The sequence below is a fragment of the Heterocephalus glaber genome, unplaced genomic scaffold (genome assembly GCF_053883595.1).
Source record: "Heterocephalus glaber isolate CG9 unplaced genomic scaffold, H.glaber_assembly_v1.0 deba00001600, whole genome shotgun sequence".
NCBI lineage: Eukaryota > Metazoa > Chordata > Mammalia > Rodentia > Bathyergidae > Heterocephalus > Heterocephalus glaber.
The window spans coordinates 42,780,523-42,799,798 of record NW_028258372.1 but is presented as its reverse complement, the minus strand read 5'-3'; positions in this window follow the sequence as shown (position 1 = coordinate 42,799,798).

The following is a 19,276-nucleotide window of genomic DNA, read 5'->3' as shown; positions in this document are numbered from 1 at the left end:
CTAATCAAAATGGTACAAAATGATCATGCAACTAACTGGAACAATCCAATGTTGAACTAGATCCAAAAATATAGTGAGGATCTTGGTAGGTGTGAAACCTATTGGACAGAATTGCAGCACTGCCATTTAATCTTGGAAATTGTAACAAATGAAATGCTACAAGATGTTTGAAATACATAAATGCTGAAATATGAGTAAAATGTTTGGTATGGACCAGTAGCCATACTCAAAAATGTATTTATTATAGCACCTCACTAGCTGAACTGAAAGCATTCATAGGCCTACTGTACTTAGCAGGGCTTTCTCATGGTAATTGCAGGAATGTAAAAGACTTAAGGAAAAGCGATGGGTGTGAGCTTGAGGTTTGTAGAATAACAATGACTGAGGAGATTTGGTTCCCTTCAAAATTGCCTTTGGTATTATGACAAAATCACCTGCCAAGAAAGAAAAAGAACTGATAATCTGGATGTTATTCAATCATTATTTGAGAAATTTGTGAATAATTGTCAAACAATTTATACCATCTGAATACATGACTATTGATGAACATCTTGTGGCATTTTGTGGTTGCTGTAGCTTCAGGCAGTATATGGCAAAAAAAAAAAAAAACAACCTTCAAAATATGGCATAAAAATTTATGCACTTGTAGTGTGAAAACTTATTATGGTTTCAATTTAGAAATTTATCCTGGAACTTAGCCACCAGGTCTTTATTCATATAGTAATAAACCAAATGATGTTGTGAACAGACCTGTTGCTCCCATCTCCTGAACTAATCAGAATGTGAGATTCAACAATTGGTTAACCAGTTTCCAATTGATGTTACATTTGCTAACAGAGCACAAGTTGACCAGTGTAGGAATTGTATGAAGGAACAAAGTAGAAATTCCAAATGAAATGTTGTGATTTCAAAACAGAAAATTGTACAGTATAATCTTTGGATTTCAGAAAGATATAACATTGGCCTCATATATGGCAAAGAAAAACAAACTGGTACTGCTAATGTCAACATTTCACCATGATGGAAATACTGATAGGGAAACCTCAACATAATGGAAGCCTGAGATGGTAACATTCTACAACAAAACCAAAGACGAAATAGATGTTGTTCATGAGTTATGCAACAACCATGATGTCCCTTGAAACACAAAGTGTTGGCCAATGCTTGTGTTTTACTTGATCTTAAACATGTATGACATAACTAGTTTGATGGTTTACAAAGAAAATAATAAGGGCAAAATACCACAGAGAAATTTTCTTAGAGGATTGAGACTGGAACTCATAAGTGATTATTTACAGCAGAGGAAAAACAAAATGTTTCTGCTCAGGGAACTATACAAAAAATTGTGGCGCATACTGGCGAGCTGACAGGTGAACAGGCAAGTGCAGCACGTCAGCATGACCTTCCACAACAACAGGAAAACAAAAAAGATGTCAACTGTGCCCTTCAAGAAAAGACAGGAAAACAAAAATACATGCTATCAGTGATATTTGTGCAGTTTTCATGTGTGAAGACTGCCTTGGGTTTAACCCTTGAAGCAAAGATTACTTCTGTGGTAGACTTTTATTTGAATCTACATTGAAGTTCACACAGGTATTTATTTCTGATATAATCTTTTAGGTTTTGTAAGCAAGTAAACAGCTGATGTGAAAATGCTGATGTCTATTCTAAACACGCAATACATATTAAGAATTTAATACTTTATTTTATTGATATTTTATGTTCCTGCTAAGTAAGTACACATTGCACAATACAGTAGGAAGTTTCTGACATATCAGTAAGACCAGTGAGATGTCAAGTATGTTCTACAAAAAAGGCCAGGAAAGCAAAACACATGTGCTGTCGGTGTAAGAAATACATGTGCATGGAACATGCCATTGTCAGGTGTGAAGATTGCCTTGAGTGTGACAGTTGAAGCAAAGATTATTTTTGCATAGAGTTTTATTGGTATTTCACTGTAGTTCATATAGGAATTTATTTGTTATTTAGACATTGTACACCAAAAAGCAGTTGATATTAAAAATTTGATGCTTTTTTATAAATAATATTGAAAATTCAATATTTTATTTTTTTGTATTTTTTTCTCTTAAGTACTCATTGTTTAATATAATAAAACTCAAAATTTAAATTAATAATTTATTAATAAAAATATTCTAAAGAATAAACGTGGCAATTATGCATCCACAACAGTGGGCCTTTATGACAAAATGGCACTATGCTCCATTAAAAAGTGCACTTCCTCTCAATGTTTGCATAACTTTTAAGTCCCACAAAATTTGAGTCCATCCTGAGGAATAAGAACGCCTTTGAATCCCAAAGGAGATTTCTGCTTTTGACGATGAAGCACTGGGGTTGGGCTGTATATTTCCCAAGAGATGGAATAATTTCAGGGCATGGGTTATGATTGGAGGACTTCAAAAGTCTAGAGTAGTTCAAATGTTTTCAGATAAGTTTGAAATGAATCACTTAATAATGATCTCAATATGGAATGGCTCTAAAAACCAACGAAAATCAGATATTAAGCAAAACTTTCTAATTCTTTGTATTCAGCTGTCCTTTAAAAAAATACTTGTGTTGGGAGAAAAATAAAGGTCACTGTAATTCTTATATATAAAATGTGTTAATTAACTTAATGGTCAGAGAACTGCATCTTATATTTTTTTCTCCTTGGAAACAATACAGTACTCAGCTGCAGTCCAAAAACATTAAATGGAAAAATCCCAGAAGTAATCAATCTGTGAACTTTAGATTGTGTGCTATTCTGGTAGTGTGATGAAATCTTGTGTGGTTCCTGTCTCCTTCCTGCCCAGGATGTGAATCCCCACTTTGTCCAGGCCTAAACTGAATCATCCAAGGCCACTTTGTAACCTTCTGCCTAATGATCAGCTCCACCATCACAGTTCCACCGTGCTCGAGTTCAAGAAACCCTATTTTACTTAGTAATGGCCAGAAAGTATAGCAGTGAGTGTGCTGGCAATTCAGATCTGCCAAAGAGAAGCTGTCCGGTGCTAAGTGAAGAGGTAAAAGTCAGCAGCTTAATAAATAAAGAAATAATCCGATGTGGAAGTTAAAGTATTTGGTAAGCTATTGGGAGAGTGAGGGAGAACACATTCACTTCACTCTTACAGAGCTATATTGTTCTATTATACAAGTTGTTGTCAATCACCTTCCTGTGCCTAATTTATACTTTTTTTCTTATTTATAATTTCAATTTTACCATATGTAAAGAAAAAAATGAGTGCATATAGAGTTTGGGTTTCAAGCATTCTTGGAGTTGTGGCCCATAAGCTCTGCATACAAAGGAGAACTACTTAGATTTCACACTCATTTGGAAAAAACTTTATTCATTGAACTTAAACCCCATGAGTTAATGGCATCTAGTTAGATATTACATTTTTTTACAAAAAAAAAAGAAAATACTTATGTCTATACATAAAAAATCTAAGTGCTTTAATAGAAAGATATTACTTTTCCCCAGTTCAAACTTTTTCTATCCTTCAAAAAAGTATTTCAACAGGAAAAAAAGAAAGATTTAATTTTGCTTTAGTGGCTTCAGTGTAAAAAGTATAAAACTACAAATATATCAAAATGATGTAAGCTAATAAATGAGTAATCATAAAATAGCATAAAGGAAAAATATATAAGACTGTAAGTCTTCATGGCTTTTTACAGGAAAAAGCCAAGTTTTAAACCTAAACACATATATTCAAAGACTTTGCATACTTCCAGGGATCCTCCTGACTCAGTCTCCTGAGTGCTGAGATTACAGGTGTGTACTATCATGCCCGGCTATAATTCATTTTTTTGTTTTGTTTTGTTTTGTTTTTGGTACCGGGGATTGAACTCGGGTCCTTGCACTCTGGCTATAATTCTTAATGAAATGTCTTTGAATATATGAGTTTAGGTTTAAAACTTGGCTTTTTACTGGAAAAAGTCATGAGGACTTATAGTCTTATATATTTTTCCTTTATGCTATTTTATGATTACTCATTTATTAGCTTACATCATTACTTCACATATTCTCTGAATCTTTCTGGATATCTGCATTCTTAGATACTTTATAGTTGACACTTACAAATATGAGATTATTTTTATGTTTTCCCATCCAACTTGTTACTGTCATGGCTTACCTAATATCAAGTCCATTGTTTAAGCCAAAATATTTTAGTAGAGTTTAACTGCATTTCTAGATAGGTATACGGGTAATTTGAAAATATTTTCTAAAATCTTCATTTTTAGTGCTTATTGTAAATCTTTACCCTCTGCTAAGACAAGTGTTATGTCTCAATTTTTATTAATCTCATAAATTGAAGGCTGGGTGTGGTGGCACATGCCTGTAATCCTAGGGAGGCTGAGGCAGGAGGATCACTATGAGTTCAAGGCCAGCCTGAACTATAGCGCAAGACTCTTCTCAAAACAATAAAAATAATAAGTCAATCAATCAGTCAAAGAGTTACTGCTATTTCATTTGTTTTCTCTTGGCTGCTAGTGTGTTTGAACATTTTTTCAAATGTTCTTGTTCAATTTTATTTGCCTTGCTGAAGTTTTTTCTCTTTGTGTGCCCTTCCATTTTGTCATTTAAGAATTATTGCATATTTTACACACTGACCATGTGTCTGTCATTTATATAAAATGATGATTTATTTCCTGTCTGTTGCTTTTGTGTTGATTTTGTTAAATCTAATTTTAATTTTTATGTTGCCAGAAACGTCTACATTCGTTATGTAACTCTTAGGATTTCAAACTTTTTAAAGGTTTTCCACTGACCTCAGACTGAAGTCCTACATTATATTTAATATTCTGTTTCTCTATGTATCTTGACTAATATGTTGAACTTTCTTTATTGACTCTTCTGCTGACATCGGTTTATTTGTGGTCCTTGATTTAATTTTTACAGATAAATTCTGAATCCCTTTACTTTTAATCTTTCTTTTGTTCTTAATAATGAAAGCATTTAAAGGCTAGAAGTTTCACTGAAAAGTTCTCTGTTCTATAAGACTTGGTGAAAATTGTTCTTCAGTTCATTCTTTTCTAAAATGTTTAGTTTTTCAATTTTATCTTTGACATAAGGGTCATCCAGGAATGTCTTTCTTAACCTTTGAGTCTTTCAAGACTTTGAGATTTTGTTGATCAGATTTCTTCTTTAAACAGACTTTTATTTATTTATTAAAATAGACTTTTATCACAATTCATACTTTGTAGTCAAGTATATGACATTCTTGTGCAAATATTTTATTGACACATAAAAAAAAGCCATAACTTTGATTCTAAAATAATCCCTTGTTTCCTACATTTTAACCTCTGTGGAACTGAATGCATCATGTCATGGTTGTCTTCCCACAGGGGTAGTGATGTAGATACGTTAACCCTTAGATGAAGTGTTCTGGAAAGATTAAGAAATCAAGACGGTATCAGCATCAGAAAGTTCAGAGTACAGGACGCCGGCATGTTGATCTTTAAGTGACGTAAGATTGTCTTTCTCAGTCCTTGGTTGCTTTCATTCTGTCTGATTCGGGCCAAGAAGCACTGGAATCTTTAGTCAGAATCATATTTTATAAGATTTATCAAATTCCCAATGGTTTTCTCTATGTATTTGGCTAGTTGTTAAGTGGCTTGATATTTACATGTTTGTGTCACACATTCTCATACATTTTCCCATTTATAATTGGCATAAACTTGATCTTTGTAGGTCCTTCACTTTCTGTCTTTCTTTACTGATGTGCAGTGTCTCTTGTAGACAGCCTCTTCCCCCACCAAATCTCAACCCCTGGTCTTTAAGCTTAATGGAAGAACATCATCTATTCATATTTCATTCAGTGCCAGTACCTTATTTTCTTTGCTATTTGAACTCGTTGTTTCTTTTTTTTGGAAATATTTCTTCTATGCAGGTTCACCCATTTGCTCTTTCTGAGATTAGTTGTGGGTTTCCTCCCACTCGAGATTAACAATACATCACACGTGACTGCTCTCAAGATGAGGACTACGTGGATGTAACACTTTCCCTGTGCAGCTGCGTCTCCGTGATGTTTTAGTTTTTCCATTACTCCATGTTTGCAGCACATGATGTTTACACTCCTTGTACAGAGCTGGTGCAGTTACACATCTTCCTTCCTTTCCTCAATCCCCTTTCCTCCTCTCTCCCTCTCCCTCCATCTCCTGATCCGCTTCCCATTTGAAAAAGGTGATTTCCTCACACAAACCAGACTGGATTTCCAGAGCTTATCTTCTCCCACTGCTTCCTCTTTTTCTCTGCCCTTCTCTAAGGAAACTTCTGACAATCCTTTTACTTCACCCTGCTGTAGACTTCCTCAAATTTGGTTCTTTAGCAAAGTAAGACAAAATGAACGGGGGTCTCTTCATTATTTTGATGCTCCCAAACTAACCTTGATCTTTTTTTTATTTTCACCCTGGAAAAAAATTTAGAATATATAAAATACACACCCATGTGAGCACACACACGATAAATATCCATAATTTCAAATTATGTGTGAATTAATTTAGTCAAATATTTTTTAAGTCTTTTGTCGTTCAATAAGGAAATAGGCATTCTGGGTAAATTTGAAGCACCACCATCTCCCACTTATTTCTGTTTTCTTAAAGTCCTTTCCTCAGTGAGCCCTTATGTTTTCAGTCTACCTCTGAAGAATTTTATACCCATGTAAGTATTCATGAACTGCATGGTTTTTTTCCCTTTGGCTTAACAGTTTCAATTTATGTGAATTGTATTATTCTGCCTCATGGTTTTCTTTTTTTCTCAAGGTTTCATTTTTCACAGGAATTGTGCAAGAAAACGAAGTTATTCGGTCTAGGACTTTCTCAAGTGGTGTTTGCAACAGAATTGCACTTATACCTGCTAAAGGGTAAACCACAGAATGTTTCAGTGGACTTGAGCAAACGACTGGGGCCAGTTTTCCTTCCTGTAACATCTCAGCTTAGGGTGCCCTAACTCACCAACCAAACAGGTTTGCATCTAGGATTTTCCACACAACCAGTGAACTGCCTAAAAGCCACCTGCTGTGAAAATCTTCCATTAGAAATGCCTCTCCTGAGTTTGCCTTCCTGGACACTGTGCAGGTCCGCCCTGTCTCAGTGCAGTCAAATTCTTTGTTTCTCAAGTAATTCCATTTCCTTTTACTTCAACGTCAGTATTTTAAATTACTTAACAGTATATAAGATGAGGCGTGAACATGCTGTAGGGATCTATTTTTAAATACAGTCATTTGAACTAATCACCCTCTAAAAGGCAACAATGGTCACTGGATTTAAAAAAATCTTAACATCATTGTGTTAGTCTCCTGTCAACCACTGGACGGGATGTTTGAGCAAATCCATTCAAAAGGAGGAAAGATTTATTACGAATCAACGTTTCTGAGGTTTCAGTCTGCAGTCGGCTGACTCTGTTGTTCTGGGGCCAGTGGCAAGGCAGGATGTCACAGTGGGAGCGCATGGCAAAGGGAAACTCAGCTCATGGTGGCCATCAAGCAGAGAGAGATGGGGAGGAGCCAAGGTCTGAATATTCCCAGGAGGACCAGCCCTCGGTGACGTAACTTCCCTCCCCCAGCCCCAGACCCTAAAGGCTCCAGCATTTCCCAACAGCACCACAGGCTGGTGCCCAAGCCTTTAGGGTTATGGGCCTTTTGGGCGACACTTATTGTCCAAATAGTAATAATCAGGGGTGACAACACAGCAAGGAATGGCTAGAGAAAATTCTAGGAGAAAAACAGCCCAGAAGATGAAGGGGGGAATATCAGTATCAAAATCAAATTTTCCATAGATCATTTACTGATACTATGAATGTCTGCAACTTCAGGAGACAAGAGGGACAGAAACATGGCTTATCTAAGGAAGAGATGTTTATCAGAGATGGGCCCAGAACTGCACTAGAAATGAAAAGAACTCTGCCCTCCTGGCTAGAGCAAACCATAAGTACATCTGCATTTTTCTGAGCTCCTGAGTACTGCAGGGAAGGCAGCTGTCATATTGAATGGAATGTTAAAAAGGAGGCAGGGGATTTAGCTCAGTGGCACCGTGCCTGCCTCGCAAGCACAAGGTCCTGAGTTTGATCCCTGGTACCCCCCAAATTAAATTAAATTAAAAAGGAATAGAAATATAAAAAAATGTGTGGCCCAGTCATTGTGAAGTCACAGCCCAAGTTCCCCTAACATGGTAAACCCCACTCTGCACATTGGGCTCAAAGGGTGGAGCTCAAATGACACTGCCAAGTCTGGTTGGTTGGACAGCTGAATTCTCCCCAGAAGAAAGAACTCTCATCCTACACTTCAGGGAATCCCAACAAATAGTTTTACAAAGGGAAATGAGCATCAGAGTCAAAGTCAACCAAAACTCACAAAGAAATATGTCCCATTGAATGAGAACCTGCAGAAACAAAAGTTAAAGAATGATGCAGTGACTATAGGGCAGAGAAACAATTAAGGCTGGAGAATTTAATTAGTAAATTATGTGGCTGTGGCAACTATCCCACGGTATACACGGGAAGAAAATAGGTCACAAGGCTACTGTGATTTTGAAGAAATTGTACTATGAAAGGAATTAAGATCCTAGACTTCAAAAAGCATTTGCATACCCAAAATGTCATGGACAATAAGTGGACTTACTCCAAGGAAAATATAACCATTAAAATCCACTTCCAACGGGGCCAAGGAGGAAAGTGGACAAGGAAGAACCTGTACAGACGTACAACGCCGGTGGAACACAATGTTGGGCACAGTAAGACCTTACAGAGGAATGTAGGAACTTAGGAATCTGGGAACGCAGAATGCAAAGCATTCCTAAGTCCTTCCTGATGTTCCATAGATAAACATGCTTGGAGCAACAGAGCTAAGCAGGGCGAGAAAGATAATTTAGTACAAGGAAATTTGTTCCGGCACGATTTTCCTCATTTATAGAGTATGGCGTGCTGTTGTGTGACAATGCTTCTGTGACTCTTTTTGAGACATCTCGTCCCCACTCTGGGTGTCTCAGGATCGTGTGTGTCCACCCTCTCAGACTTCTTTGAAGCCGTCTTCGAGGCGCTGCCTTAATCCTCCCTGAGGTCTTGGTGATGACAACACACTCAGATAGCCTTTGCCCTAAACCTGTGCTTTAGAATGACTTTCCAGTTTCAAATGTTGGTCATTTTCATTGTCCACAGTTTGAGATGAGAACCAGTCTCACTTCCTGAAAATTGTGAAACCCTGGGCTCTCTAAATTCTTGTTTTCAAGTCTGTATACACACTGGCCAGTTAGACTCTGAGTGTGTCTCCTTCCTCTTATCAAGTGTAGAAACAGTAGCCACTTGTACTATTAACTTCTTGCCAGTAACTCTTTGCTCAGGGCCACAAGTTGAATGCATGCATTTCTAACTCTCGAGTTCTTGGGCGAGAGTGGCATCTCATGTGCTCCACAGCTGCACAACCTTTGTTGTCAGTTTTCCAGTTTCCTACAATAGACACACTTCAGGATTTTTCATAGAAGAAGTCCTCTTCTAAGTGTAAGTTTCTCAGTCAATTTTGGCTGCGTTCATGTTAACTCCATAATCTCTGTGGCTTTCAAAAATGTTCTCTACATTTGAGATTTCAGATGAACTGGAAGTGGGTGGAGTTTGGCTACAGTTGGTTCCAGACTTCAGTTCTACTTCACTTTATTTCCCATGTCTTTTTTCTGGGTCTACCATGTGCTTCCTCATGATAAATGCTAAGGTCAGAAGGGGACCAACTAAAGCACGTCACATGACCTCCATCCACATCCACAGAGTGGGGACTTATCTCCCACCTGGTACCGTGGGAGCACTGAAAAGTCACCTGGCCAAAGTGTCAAGATTCAGTTCTGCTTGAGGCAAGGGCTGAAGAATTGAAAACACAGGTTCAATCTATAAACAAAAGAAATAAAACCAAAAATGTACCTTAAAAATTACAACTCACGTGGCAAAACATGAAGAAATGTCATGGGAGACAGCCAATAAAATCGACATTTGGGCAGGAATTCATCCTGGGTGAAATTCCTTTTAATAGAAAAGTAGGAAAATGACATCAAAGTATGTATGCTTTGAAAACAACAGAAGAATTCACATCCATTAAAAGCTAACAAGGGCCCATAAAACAAAAGCAGTGCCTGTAAAGCACAAATGATCAGATACAAAGATGAGAAATACTAGTAATGAATAAGGTAGAAATTTCAAATTGTAACTTCAATTTATAGCATTACTTCTGTAATGGACACCTTTGAAGGGAGAATCAGTATTCCTGGCAACAGGGAAAGAAACTGATTAAACCAAAAATAACTTAAAATGTTGGAATATTGGATTAGCCACATTTCAGTGAAGAAATGGCTCCTAGTTTGTTTGAACCACAGAGCTGGGAATGCTAGAAGTTGACTAAAGATCTTTGGACTGTTGACTTCAGAGTCACATTGTCAAAATCTGGAGGTCAGGAAGTACTGCCTTCTACAGACACTGTCTTTTGCCCAAGGGATTTTTTTTTTAAAAGTACCGGAGATCAAACTCTGCACAAGGGATTTTTATTCCCATGATCCTGATAACTAGGTAAAGTTAAATTCTGTAAAGGAAAAGGTCACCACAAACATTTACCTCTGTTTGACTTTAGCTTGCCAGAAATAGAAGTCGGCCTGTGCCTCAATTCTGACCTCCAAAATTACACGACTGCTTCTACAGGGTACACTGATTTTTTTCTCCAGACTCCTAGATTCAACAGAGTTCTGAGAAATATAGTTTTTAGTTTTCTGAACTTTGAAAATTAAAAAAAAATCCTTAAAGTTTTCTGGACTTTAAAAACACCTCTGAGAAGGATGTTAAGAGAGGCAATTTCCTTTTGAGATAAATTTTAGTCAGTTTCTTAAAATCTTTGTTATAAATATGAATTGATGGGTGGAAAACTATCTTAACAATATTGGATCTTTCAGCCCATGAAAATGATAAGCCACTTATTTAAGTCTGCAATTTCAGCAAAGTTTTACAGTTTTCTTTATAGAGTTTTTCCAGACTTTGTAAAAAGTATCTGTAAATGTTTTGGGATACTATTACAAATGTATTTTTAGCATTTATTTAAAATTGTAATTGTGTTTGTACATGAACATTGTATCTTGGGACCTCATTACATTCACTTAGGTCTAGTAGATCTTTAAGTTAAAGATTTTCTATACATACAATCTACAAATAAATACAGCTCCTACGCTTCCCATTAATTCATAGGCTTTTTTCCCTTGCCTACTTGTACTGGCTACACCTACAGTAAACTGTTCACTAGAAATGACACCCTCCTGAAAAACCAATGGATCAGAGATGAAATTAAAGAACAAATTAGTTTCTACAATTCAATGATAATCAGGATACAACATACTGGAACTTATGGGATGCAATGAAAGCAATCATGAGGGAAATTTTTAGTGGTGAATGCTCACATCAGGAAAACAGAGTGAGCTCAAATAAACAGCCTCATATTGAACCTGAAACTTATAGAAAAAGAAGAACAAGTCAAGTCCAAAGCTCACATGAGGGAGGAAATTACAAAGATTAGAGCAGAAATTAATGCAATTGAGACTAAGAAAACAACACAAAGAATCGATGAATTGAAGCATTGGTTCTTTGAAAGACTAAATAAAATTGATAAATCCCTAGCCAAAAGAAGGCAAGAAAAGACTCAAATCCATGCAATCAGGAATGAAAAGGGTGAAATCACAATGGACCCTGCAGAAATTGAGAAGATCATCAACACCTATTTCGAGAACCTTTATTCTAAAAAGATGGAAAACAGAAGAAATGGACAGATTCCTAGATACATATGAATTATTCCGCCATGGTGTTTCTGCTTTGAAGCCAGCTTACCATGAACTGAAATATCTGCAACCATAAACCAAATAAACTTTTCCTCTTTTAAACTGTGCGTGTCAGGGATTTGGTCACGGCAAAGATAATCCACATGGCTAGAGGGCTGTCACTAGCATTTGCATTCTTTGTTCCCCACAGAATCTTCTTTCTTCCTGTTGTTCTTCTCCCTCTCTCCCCACAGCCTAGTCCTTAATGCCCAAGCAGGACATCAGAGGAGAACAGTGAGGGAGAGGGTTGTCTTCAAGCAGGTTTGCTTCCACACTGTCAAGGTGTACCCTTTGGCCAGGAAGACCAAAGTCTGCTGCCTGCTTGGAGTCAAGACAGAGACAAGTGTGGGGAAAATTGCTCATTAATTATTCTATCAGATGGGGCTGGGGATTTAGCTCAGAGGCACCGCGCCTGCCTCACAAGCGCAAGGTCCTGAGTTCGATCCCCAGTACCGCAAAAAAACCCAAAACAAAACAAAACAAGAAACCCCCCCCCAAAACCCAAAATTATTCTATCAGAGTGAAAGAACAGTGTGTAGGAGAATTGAGATGCAAGTAGAGGCCATGGGGAGGAAGGAAAACACCACCACTTCCTCCCACCAGGAGTCATACAGAATGTAGGAACAAATCAGTCAGCAAGGAACAGTGTGCAAAGGAATCAATGACTTCAGGTAAGAGGCTGTTTTTGGTTCAGGCAGAGAAGAGGGAACACCTGAAGGAGGTAGTTGGAAAATGAGGCATCTGCACAATGGACATTGGCTAAAAACAAAACAGAACAAAAAAGGAGGCCAAGAAGTGATAATACAAAAACTATTAACATCCAAGTGTTTTTAAAAATTTGACACAGGTTGAGCGTACCTTATCTGAGATGACTGAGGCCAGAAGTCTTGGACTTTTTTCAGATTCTGGAATATGTGTATATACACAACGATGCATCCTGTGGATGTAACCCAAGTCTAAATTCATTTGTGTTTCATATATTTATACAAATTAACCTAAGAGTAGTTTTATACAGTATTTTTAGGGTGGCTATGTTTTGACTGTGACTCCCATATAGGTCAGGTGTATTATTTTCCATTTGTGGCATTATGTTGATGCTCAAAAGTTTTGGATTTTGGGGGATTTGGGGTTTGAGATTTTTCTGGGGATGCTCGAACTGTAGTGATAGCGGGTTAAGTATTATCAATTTCCATGGTGAGCAAGCTTTATTTCTTAGAATCAGGATCAGCCTCGAGAGTAAGGGTGATCCTTTGCAGTTTCAGTACAATCTCACAGGGAGCTCATGTTGAGACAAAACAAAACTGCTGAGCCTCGTGCCAACAGCATACAGAATAAATACAGATCATACAAGAACATCCCACTGCCCTCCATGGGCCTAATGCTTGTATTCTTTTCTCCAAGGTAACCAAGTGTTAAATACCTTTTCAAATTTTGCCATAATCTCAAAGCATTACACCATCAAGGTTCAGGATTTCCCAATACCTAGAACACTTGCTGTTATAAACCTGCTCTCATTTTTTCTTTTAATTTGATCAACAGGAATAAAATATCTGGAGTTCATAATTTTTACTTCTGCGCTGAGCACATAACACATGCTAGCCCTCCTCCAAGCCCTTCCACTTGGATGGCGCTGCACTGTCCTTCCCTTCTCCGTCCCACCTCCGGGGATCCTCCCATCCGTCCTCTCAGCATCCTGCTGGGAGCACCTCCCTCCCCACCACTCCTCAGGGAAGAGCACAGCCAAGCGCCCGTTTCTGCACTGGTGTGTGCAGTGGCTGAGTCTGCATTCTCTCTCCGTCTAAGCACTGGAAACAGTCCTAGTTTTCTTGTGTGTGACTCTTCAGAACTCAAAAACACACTGTGCTGTGGTTCTCCTGATGACCCCAGACAGCACCTAGGGTACGGGACTGCACACAGGGGGCTCTGCGGTATTTTTCTGAATAACCGGATCAGTGTGATGCTCCTGTTCTAACAGCACCAGGCTGCTACACAACAGGCACTGCAGGCCCCGCTCTCAACAAACTCCTAATCCCAGAACTTGTGAGTTCAGAGAATGTCCGAAACTGGGAGCAGTGGAAAATGCCTACAGTCCTGCTATTCTGGAGGCAAGGCAGGAGGTCTGCAAGTTCAAGGCCCATCCGAGCAATTTAGCATGACTCTGTTTCAGAAATAAAAATAAAAAAGGCTAGGATGTAGCTCAGTGGTGGAATGCTTGTCTAACAAGTACAAGGCCCAGGGTTCGGTCCCCAGTACTGAGAAAAGCAAAGAAAAGAATAAAGAATTTCTGGCATTTCTACTGCTTCCAGCCCAGAGGTAAGGGCTTCTGGGCTGTTGTTCCATTGCTCCCAGCTCAGAGGAGGTGAGCCACGCAGGTGGCAACAGCACCACCCCCCAACACATCAAAATGAGAAGACACGTAAACAAGTCTCAAAACCTGACTTCCAGATCACCTACAGCAACCCCAAAGAGAAATGAGATGGAAAACTCTGATACTCAACAATCTGGACCCACTGAACTGGCAACAAAAGGGGATCTGGAAAAAATGAAATCAGAAATAATTTCTCAGATAACAGGAGAGATTGTGCTTGTAGTGCAAGACATGATTAATAAATCTAGAGAAGAGCTCAGGAACATGATGGAATCCCAACATAGGAAACAAATGGAATCCATAACACAGATGCAAACAGATTTCCAGGAGATTAAAATCTCCACTGAAAGTCTACACAGCAGAATGAGCCAATGTGAGGACAGAATTTCAGATATAGAAGATAAGATTGCAATTAGTGACCAGGAAAAGGAAAATTTCTTTAAAATTGTAAGGGACCATAAGAAATCAATCCAGCAGCTGCTAGATGATGCAAAGAATAACAACATAAGACTCATCAGAGTCAATGAAGAAACAGGAGGGTGCAGATAACATAAAAAAACTTCACAGAAGCGATGGCAGAAAACTTCCCAAGCAGGGGAAAAGAACTTGACATACAGATAAGTGAGGCATATAGGACTCCAACAAGCCTTGATCAAAACAATCTGGACATAGGCATATAATTGTTAGGATTCCAGAAACCCAACAGAAGAACAAAGTTCTACAAGCAGTTAGAGAAAAGATACAAATCACATACAAAGGAAAGCCCATCAGAATCACAGCAGACTTCTCAATGCAAACCCTCAAGGCAAGAAGAGCTTGATGTACTCCAAGCCCGAAAGGAAAACAGCTTCCAACCCAGACTGATGTACCCTGCAAAACCTTTCAGAATTGTTGGAGAAATAAGATACTTTCATGACAAAGAGCACCTTAGGAACTTCATGAATAGTAAACTAGCACTCCAAAAAATTTTAGACAATATCCTAGGAAAATACAATGAGGATCACAACCCCAGGAAGCACAGCAGAACTGAACCCATTGGGCATGACAAGAAATTAAATGTAAAGGGGGAGAACCCAACAAAAAGAAAAAGTCATGACAATGATAAGTCAATAACGTATCAGTTATAACCATCAATTTTAATGGTCTCAATTCACCAATCAAAAGAAATAGACTGGCAGAATGGGTCAAGAAGCAACCAATAATATGCTGCATACACACTTAATTCAAAAAGAAACTCATAGACTGAAAATTAAAGGGTGGAAAACAATACTCCATGTGACAGGAACTCAAAAAGAGCAGGAGTACCTATCCTATTTGCAGATCAAGTAGATTTCAAACCAACACTGATTAAGACAGACAAAGAAGGACACTACATCCTTGTAAAGGGAACAATCCAACAGGAAGAGATGACAAGCATAAATATCTATGCACCAAACACTAGTGCACCCAACTAAATAAAACAAATACTAACAGACAAGAAAAGTCATATATGCACTAATACAATTGTAGTGGGGGACCTCAATACCCCACTGTCACAAATAGATAGATCAACTGGACAAAAAGCAACAAAATACTAGAACTCAATCAAACTCTTGAACAAATGAACTTAACAGATGTTTACAGAGTGTTCCACCTCACAAAATCAGAATACAAATTCTTTTCAGCTGCACATGGGTCTTCTCCAAAATAAAACACATACTTGCTCATAGAATATGTTTAAGTAAGTGCAAAGGCACTGAAGTTATTCCTTGTATATTATCAGACCATAGTGCGATGAAACTGGAGATCCATAGCAAAAGAAACCACAAAAATTTCATAAACACATGGAAATTGAACAACACACTTTGAATAACCAACGGGTCACAGAGGAAATTAAAGAAGAAATCACAGTTCCTTCAATTAAATGACAATGACAATACAACATATTGTAACCTATGGGACACAATGAAAGCAGTCTTAGGAGGGAAATTCATAGCAGTGAATACACATATCAGGAAAACAGAGCAAGCCCAATTAAACAACCTGATGCTGAACCTCAAACTTCTAGAAAAAGAAGAGCAAGACAAACCCAAAGCTCATACAAGGGAGGAAATTATAAAGATCAGAGCAGAAATTAATTCAATGGAGACTAAGAGAATGATACAAAAAATTAATGAAGCCAAGAGTTTGTTCTTTGAAAGAATAAACAAAATTGACAAACCCTTAGCCAACCTTATCAGAAAAAGGAAAGAAAAGGCCCAAATCCATGCAATTAGGAATGAAAAGGGTGAAATTACAACAGACCCAGCAGAAATCCAGAGGATCATCAATACCTACTTCCAGAGCCTATATGCCAATAAGATGGAAAACACAGAAGAACTGGACAAATTCCTAGATACATATGAATTACCAAAGTTGAACGAAGAAGACCTAAAAATTCTAAACAACCCAGTATCAACCAATGAAATTGAAAACGTAATTAAAAACTTACCCACTAAGAAAAGCCCAGGTCCTGATGGCCTCACTGCTGAATTCTACAAGACATTTAGAGAGGAACTACTGCCACTACTGTTTAAACTCTTCAATGAAATTGAAAGGGAAGCAATACTCCCAAATTCATTCCTGGAAGCAAGCATCACCTTGATCCCAAAGCAGAGAAAGACCCAACTGAAAAGGAGAACTATAGGCCAATCTCACTAATGAACATAGATGTAAAAATCCTTAATAAGATACTGGGAAATAAAATGCAGAAGATCATCAAGAAGATCATACACCCTGACCAAGTGGCATTTATCCCAGGGATGCAGGGATGGTTCAACATATGCAAATCAATCAATTTAATACACTGTATCAATAGAGCCAAGGACAAAAACCATATGATTATCTCCATAGATGCAGAAAAAGCATTTGACAAAATCCAACATGCATTTATGATAAAACCCTACAAAAAATTGGAATAGATGGTCTCTACCTCAATCTGATAAAAGCCATTTATGAAAAACCAACAGCCAATATCATACTAAATGGTCAATAACTGAAATCCTTCACACTAAAATCAGGAACAAGACAAGGCTGTACACATCACCACTCTTGGTCAATATAGTTTTGGAAACATTAGCCACAGCTATTAGACAAGAGAAAGAAATAAAAGGAATAAAGATAGGAAATGAAGAAGTTAAATTGTCATTATTTGCAGATGACATGATACTCCACATAGAAGACCCCAAGAATGCCACAAAAAGTCTTCTAGACTTAATAACCAAATTCAGTAGAGTAGCTGGTTACAAGGTCAACACACAAATATCAACAGCTTTCCTCTACATGAACAACAGACTCACTGAGACAGAAATAGGGCAAACAATTCTTTTCACAATAGCATCCAAAAAACTGAAATACCTAGGAATCAATCTAACAAAAGCAATCAAAGACCTTTTCCCTGAAAACTATAGCACTCTGAAAATAGAGATTGAAGATGATATCAGAAAATGGACAGACATCCCCTGCTCCTGGGTAGGAAGGATCAACATAGTGAAAATGACCATATTTCCACTGTTATATAGATTCAATGCCATCCCAGTTGAAACCCCAGCAGCATACTTTAAGGACCTTGAGAAAACAATCCAAAAATTCATTTGGAACAAGAAGAGACCCAGAATAGCAAAAGCAATTCTAGGTAACAGAGACATGGCAGGGGGTATCACAACCCCCAACTTGAAACTATACTACAAAGCTACTGTGATAAAAACAGCATTGTACTGGCAAAGAAACAGACCTAAGGATCAATGGAACAGATTAGAAGATGCAGCTACAACTCCAGACACACTGAACCATCTCATCTTTGATAAAGGAGCCAAACACCCTCACTGGAGGAAAGATAGCCTCTTTAATAAATGGTGTTGGAAAAATTGGGTTTCAACTTGCCAAAGATTAAAACTAGACCTATATCTCTCACTATGCACGAAACTAAAATCGAAGTGGATTAAAGATCTAAATATTAAAATAGAAATGCTGAATCGGCTGGAACAGAGGTTAGGTAGAACTTTTGAAGATGTGTAGGAAAAGATTTTATGAACAAAACCTCAGTTGCCCATGAACTAGCACAAACTATCAACAAGTGGGGCCTCTTCTTATTAACAAGCTTCTGCACAGCAAGCAAAACCACCAGCAGTGTGAAAAGACAAGCCACAATGTGGGAAAAAATCTTCACCTGCTGTTCTTCAAAGCCCTACTATCTACAATCTGTAAAGAACTTAAAAAGATCAGACCTCCCAAATTTAAAGACCTAATCTGAAAATGGACATCTGAAATGAACAGATATTTCTCAAAGAAGTAAAAATAGCAAATAAACATATGGAAGAATGTTCAACATCACTGGTCATTCGAGAGATGCAGATGAAAACAACACTGAGATTCCACCTCACATCAGAAAGAATGGCTGCTATCATGAAATCAACCAATAACAAATGCTGGCGGGGCTGTGGGGAAAGAAGAACCCTGCTCCACTGCTGGTGGGAGTGTAGACTGGTGCAACCACTGTGGAAATCAGTATGGAGATACCTCAAAGAACTAGGACTGCAAGTCCCATTTGACCCAGCTATTCTCCTGCTGGGTATCTTCCCCAAAGAATTAAAAGAATCATATCACAGTGATATATGTCCACTCATGTTCATAGCAGCACAATTTCTAATAGCTAAAACTTGGAAGCAGCCCAAATGCCCATCAACTGGAGACTGGATAAAGAAAATGTGGTTTTTAAAAAATAAAATAGAGTACTACTCAGCCATAAAAAATGAGAAATTAAGAGACATTTATAGCTAAATGAATGCATATTGAGGCAATACTCTTAAGTGAAATAAATAGGATACACATGTGTAAATACCGAATGGTTTCTCTAGTGTGAGAAACTGAAAGTGTAAATAAGGACTAAAAGGTATAATAATGTGAAATAGGAAGAAAAGGGGCAAAGAGGAAGGAAGTAGGAGGGGTAGGGGAAAGGAAAGAAGGGAATGGAATTAATATGAGAAAATGAAATAATGGAAACAAAGTCTTTGTAAATAGGGAGGGATGGAGGGGTTGAAGGGAGGGCAGGGGAAGGGGGAA